Genomic DNA, 6,859 nt, shown 5'->3' with positions numbered 1-6,859 from the left:
CTCACAGCTTTTCCTGTACTGTGTATGTCATGCGCCACTTGCAAGAGTCCAGGTTTGTCTAGAGGAGCTACAGCCTTTCCTTGGGAGCAGACTGAGCTGGGAGCCAGGAAAGCCTTTGACAATCCTGATCAGCCAATGATTTTGTGCGTACCCTTGGAAAATTCCTTGCGCCTCTGTGTCTGATTCTGTTTGTGGCAGAAGGAAATAAGGAAAAGTTAGCTAACTCAGCTGTCATGTAACCCACTCTGCAGCTTCTGGTGTTAAACATGCTTCTTTGTGATTCTTTTTAAAGAACTAACAATGCTTATGAAGTTACTGGGTGTTTTTTCTCCCCCAATATTTTTCCTGTCTCATTGATGCAAATTAAGTGTAAATATGGTAGTGGTAGAAACTGTGATATCAGTGTAATTTTTATAATACTGGAACTTACTACTTCATAAAAGGATCCCTGAATATTTTTATATATGACTAAAGATGAGCAGTTCTAATGCAGATTTTACCTGTTTTATTGCAAGTAATTTCCATTTGTCTAAGAATCCTGACAGAGGTATGAGCAAGTGCTACTGTTGGGTAAATTTTTATTGAAAGTGTGTGAACCTGTCAAATTTTTGTCAACAGAGTCAACAGCATGTCAGATTTTATGCTCTTCCCAAGGCTACTGGAAGGCTTAATGTTGTTGGCTGGAGACAGACTTAGCTGTATCTCTCTGTAAACTCCAAGAGGAAGATCACTTCATGAAAGGTCTAATACCACCACTAGAATCATGGACTGGGATAATGAATTACAGAGATTTCTGACATAGAGCTGTGGGAGGGGAAAATAGCAAGGCAGGTGAAAGTAAATGGAAAGAATTTTCATTTGATGTAGGAAAAAAAGCAAAGGCTTTTCCTTGAATTAATGTGCAGAGCAGCTGGTTTTATTCAGTTTTGTTAACTGGTCTGCTTCACTTTTATAATGGTTGATAAGTAGTTGGGAGTCACTTAAATACATTTGGTAAACCTTCCATTTCATACATTAGTTTTAAAATGTAGTATGCAAAAACTCAGCTCGTTACAGAGCATGTACCTTACAACTTGATTTCCTAATGTATCACATGGTTAAATCGAGTAGTTGCCATGTGCTGAACCCTTTTCTACTGCATTTGTCTCACTGCTGCTGGGATTTAAGTGAAGAGTAAGGCTGGTCGTTAAGAACCTAAAGCACCCATATGTGGAGCACTGGTGGTCATCCATGGCTTTGACAAAAGATGGAATTAAAATAGACCTTTTCTGGATCAGCAAGGATTATACTCATAGTATTGGTGGGCACTTGAAACTGGTAATTAATACTCATGCCAGCTTACGTCTTGCTTTCTGCAGTGTTTACTAGTTTATTTAAGAAATACAGCAAGATACACTGTACACAGACATCAAGCAAAATGTAGGAAGACTTAAGTTTGTGTGTGACCATACTGTAAATTGGCAGCAAGGAGGTAGCAGGACATTGCTGTTCTTGCTATATTTGCATTTTCAGAGAAATTGCCCATTAGAAATGGTTCTTGAAAACTGCAATAGTCTGATGATGGGGTTTTTCCTCTGAATCTTGGGTAAGTACTTAAATGTGTACTGCCTTAGTCCCATAAAATTTGTGTATACAAATGTTCATTTGCTACTTGGCTACTGCGTGCTCTCTCTGCCATACAGCCAATTTTAAAATAACCTATGCTTCCTTCTTAACTATATTTCCTGGAATTCTAGGTAGTTCCTGGATGTGTACTGCACAAGCAGTACATCCAACTGAAGCAGGGAAGTAAAAAGATCTACTTGGGAGCATAAACTTGGCCTAATGCTAGCAGCAGTGTGTGTCTTAAAGATTTCACCCCCTGGTGATCTGCTGGGGAATGCTGGGTTCTGCCCTTGGAGAAGGATAATGGAACACACGTATCTCCATGCCTTCAACCCTTCTGTATAAATGCCAAGAAGTGTGGGTTTCAGTGGTTTGACTATGTTCAAATGTTAGTCAATTAAAATTAATTATGCTGATCCTGAACAGCATATGAACAGAAAACAAGTTGGGCAGCATGCTGAAATGGAGGCCACTGAATTTTTAAGATCAAAGGTGTGATTCTCTGCAGGGTAAGTTATCTATTTAGAGAGTACATGCATCTCCTTCCATTTAAGTTACTTCAAAATAAGCTAAGGTGGTTTTCTAGGCTCTGTATTTCATAAATGAGAAAGATTATTATCTTGAGAGAGTGATCTGCCCTCCCTGTTGTAGAGCATGACAAATTGCCTGTTCCTTTCCATTGACTGTTGGGATACCTTTGACAAACTGAACTTCGATATGGTTTCTAATAATGAGAATTGGTAACTCATTTCACATTGACTGCTCTGCTTAACATATCACCGAAGTAGTCTGACTTAAGGATGACATAACCATAGGTAAATGGCAAAATCCTCTCTTCTCCAAAAAGATGGGGTTTTCTCAGTTGTTTTCAGAGCATATCGAGGAATTAAGTACAAATGGGGAAAAAAAGTCTCAATTTTTTCACAGATAGCATCCTTGAAATCCTTAGGATCCTTACACATAGCCTCTAAAGCTCCTGACATTCAGGGGTTTTTGAGGGAAAATGGTACAGGAAAAGAATCAGACACTTGTCTATAAATGGTTGGATTTGATTCACTGTTGATGCCTTAGTTATACTGGTCAGGACTTCACTGATGCCATACAAAAAAAGGAAACACTGAAATACTGTATTGGCATCCAGTGTGACCACAGGATCATATCCAAACGAGGTTTTAAAATGCAGTTGAGACAGATCACCTGTGAATGCCTTGCATCACCTATGATAGAAATGGCCATCAGAAAAGTTTTCTGATGCAGCTCACAACCTTCTTTCCCCACCCTATAAGTCTCCCTCTTTCCCTCTCACATGAAAAATGTTAAAAAACAAACCCACAACCTCTCCCTAAGAATAGTATGGTACAGCTGAAGATGCTAATTAGTTCTGTTGCTGTATTGTGATGCTTTTGCTTCCTACAATTTGCAGTAGCTGCCATTAGCTTTTCTGGGTACCAATTTAGGAACCCCCCAGATTTGGTCAGTAATGTTCCTACCCTTGTTGTTGTCCTCCTGTATGACTTTAGGCATCATGTTTCCCCTCCTTGCTGTACCTCTCCCTCCCACTCATTGTCTGATTGATGTCTTTTTAGAACATAATGGTGGGGGGGAGGTGGTTGGAACTGAAATTATTGCTGTTTGTGAATTGGGGTGAGAAACAGTTGTAATGTCAGAGGTTACAAGTAGTAGCAACCCAAATTAAAAACAACCTATGAAACAGGGAATAGGCCAAATTTAATAGTCTGTATCAGCACTGAAAGAGTGAAAATGCTTTGGAAGAACTTGCCTGGCTATTCAGAAAAACACGAGCTCCTCTTCTCCAGAGCTACTGGATGTTGTGTGGCAGGTTCAGCTGATCCTCCCATCTCAAGCATCACGTAGATGTGTCCTGGAGTGCTGCAGGTTGTCTTGATTCTTAGAGGACCAGCTGATCATCTTTGAGTCAGTGAGACTCTCTTAAAAGAAACATCCCCCAAGAGAAGGCTTTGTCACGTGTAGGATTGGTTTTGTTGAGTTTATTTTTACTCTTGATTTGCTGAATGTACTCAAGTATGCCAGTATTTATTCAAACAAAACAATTTGGGTCTGTGAACACTGAGGCTTATGAAGATTTCCTATCAATTTATGGTCCTCTCACTGAAGTCCAGTGGCTGGTCCTCTGTGAGAGCCAACAGAAAGTTGTGCAAATGACTACCACAAAGGGACAGGCAGTGAGTTTAAAGGCAATTTGTTTTCACTACCATTTTTAGGGAATCTGCACAAGAGTGGTACAGCCCATATTCCACACAAAGAAATTTTAAAAAGTGACAATCTGAATTAAGGGAGAGGGTTCTTGTACTTAAGGCTTTTTTCATTTTTAAGTGGTTTTAAGCTCAGGATTGATTAGGAACGGTGTTTTGATAAGGCTGACTGCTTTAAAAAGCATTCCCCCAAACTTTTGTGAGTAGCTGGTTTTTTAAACTTTTAAACCTAATGATCTACTTCTGGATTCCAGAGCAAAATAATAATATTCAAGTTCAGTAGTCCCAGAGGAGATGAAATGACAGTGCCACAGAAGCAATGATTTCGAATACAGGTGAGCAGGAGTTGGCTTTGTGATATTTATAATCTAGGGGTGTTTTCTTAATGCAGGTGTTTTGATTTGTTGAGTTTTTTTCTTTAATCTTGTTTCAGGCTTCTTCAATTTTCAGTCCTTCAGAAATGGGTTATTACCAGTCTAACAGTGTATTGCTGTGCATGTTTATTTGTGCCTATGGCATGCCAGGTACTTCACAGAAGAGCCAATCTCTGCTCTGATGGGTGTTCAGCCCCAGACACTGGCCCACAGGAGAATTTCAGTGGTTACTGGTACCTTAGTCAGGGATCAGATAGCTGTTGAGTCAAATCTTCTGCCCACAGTCCCTCCATGATGACACCACTGGTGGTTTTGAAATCCAACCCATCCCTATGTCTCTGAGAATAATACTCTGACAAATCAATGCTCATCATTCTACTACAATTCAACAGAAAATTTTTGTCTGTTCTGCTTCTTGATCTAAATCCAATCATGTCCTCTCTCTCTAATAGTCTAACTCTACTGTTGGTTTGGTTTTTTCTTTTCCCAGAAGCTGCAGCTGTTACAGATTACAGTATGATAGCATGAGTTACCACTATGTCTTAGGAGTGTGTTTTGCTGTGCCATCTTCTGATTCATATGCCGAGGAGCAAAGAATTGGTATATGAAAGTTGTTAAGGGACACTAACTTGTGGGCAGATGCAATCCAAACAAACTTAATGGATGGAAGAGCCAGTCTTATCACACTACTATGCTAGAAGCTAACCTAGGAAAATATTGTCTCGGGAAACAGGGAAGAAACCAGGCTTTATTGGTGAGACTTGAAGAAAAGAGAGAAAGCTCCAGGTAGAAGAAGCAAGGAAGACAAGGGTCCTGCTTTTTGTAGCATCAGAGACTTTCTGGTGGCAGAACTAGACAAGGTAAAAAGGACAAAGCAGTGGCCTAAGTGGATGGTTCCTTCTGGTTGTCTGGAGGCATCAAAAAACAAGGAGAATGACATCTAAGAAGCCATAAGTCAATGTTGCAAAGCCATTGCAGACTGGCAATGACATGCACTCCTGCACGGTCAGTATGTCCATGGAGTTTGGAGGGCCACAGCTGCTCAGCCTCCCTGGCCAAGGGACAAGTGTAAGTGCAGAAATGTCCTGTGAGGACTGGAATGAAAGCTCCCATAGTCACCTACAGCTAGGAGTTCCAGAGGTCAGTTTCCAGTGAAGAACTATCTATTGTTTTTGAGCGTACTACTTCTGTGTTAATTATTATAAAAAATAATTAACAGCTTTTCTTCCTCACCTTTTCTGTGACATGCTTATCTAAGGCATGCCTTCCTGACTAAACTGAGGCCTGAGCAGACTCAGCTTGGCTTTTAGCCTACTGACTTCTTTGGTAGGGTAGAACACTTGCTTAAAAGCTATTTTAAGATGTTTTTATAATAAGACTGTACAGCATCTGTAATCTGGTTTTTTCTGCCTTCTCAGCCTAGACTTAAGTTACCTCTGGAAAAGAAAGGTCAGGATGTGATTCTGGTAACTGAGGTGTTAACACCAGGGAAACCAATCTACACCTCACACACACAGAGGCATCTTCTGGCCCATTCACTTTTGCCCTCTTTCTTGGGGACCTGCGAATAGTGAGTTCTGTGTCTTGTGTGACACGGGGACCTGTCTGCCTGTGGGCAGTTTTCTGTGCAAGTGGGTGGTATGATGGCAGGGTGTGTATGTCCCTAAGAATGGCTGGATGTACAGATTTGCGCAACAAAAAGTACATGATGTACCCTACCTCCGTCACTGAACTAGTTCTATTAACTATTAGACTGCCATAATGAGAATTGGGTCTAAAATCTATTTAATCTGTGTGCTATCTCTTGAATACAGTAGTGCCTTACAGTGTTTTTCGGTGATCTGAGAGAGGTGAATTGAATGATCTTTCAAACCCTACTTATTTAATTCGACTGTCATCATAGGGCAATTTTAATTATTTGCAGTAGCTTAGTCAGCACATCAGGTTGCAAGAGCTCTACAAGAGTTCTTATCCTTGTCACTGTGGGTTTACATGGGCCTTCCTTTGAATATGTATAGCAACACCCCCTACACCTGCTTACAATAACCAACCTTAGCTGGAGCATCACTAAATGCTCTTAGAAAATTGAGTGGCTGCAACCCAAGTGACAGCATTTCCTCAGGAGCAGATCAGATCAGTGCAGCACAGCTTCTGGTACCCTGACAAAGAGCCCTCTGTCCCTTTTCATAAGCAGGATATTTTGTGCCTTTAGATGCCTAGAGTGTTTCTTATGAAACACTTTCACCTAAAATGTTTCAAAGACATTTTGACCAGACATACAAACAATTTGGTGTATTTTAGTGTAGGCAAAGCTTCCTTTCTTCAGTTGGAGGACCTGCAAGAAACAAAAATAAGGAAAAAAACCCCAAATGGGTGGAAGTTCCTTTATAAACTCTTCAGAAGAGAAGCCAATTCCATTCCATTACCTGTGTGAATCCAGGGACAGGGCTTTTATTTTCTTTCCATCTTTTTATTTATTGGCTTAGCCCTGAGCTTTTTTTTATCTTTTTGACTGACTGCGTGGCAATTGTAGTTCTTTCAGTCTGGATAGCATGTCCTAGCATATCAGGTTACTGTGATTTCTTTGTTCAGCACACAACCCTTCAAGTGGGTGAAAAAGAAGAACAAGACCTTCTAGTATTGTCA

This window comes from Anomalospiza imberbis, chromosome 6 (genome assembly GCF_031753505.1).
Source record: "Anomalospiza imberbis isolate Cuckoo-Finch-1a 21T00152 chromosome 6, ASM3175350v1, whole genome shotgun sequence".
Lineage (NCBI taxonomy): Eukaryota > Metazoa > Chordata > Aves > Passeriformes > Viduidae > Anomalospiza > Anomalospiza imberbis.
The sequence above is the reverse complement of the archived record's forward strand: the minus strand, read 5'-3'. Positions refer to the sequence as shown.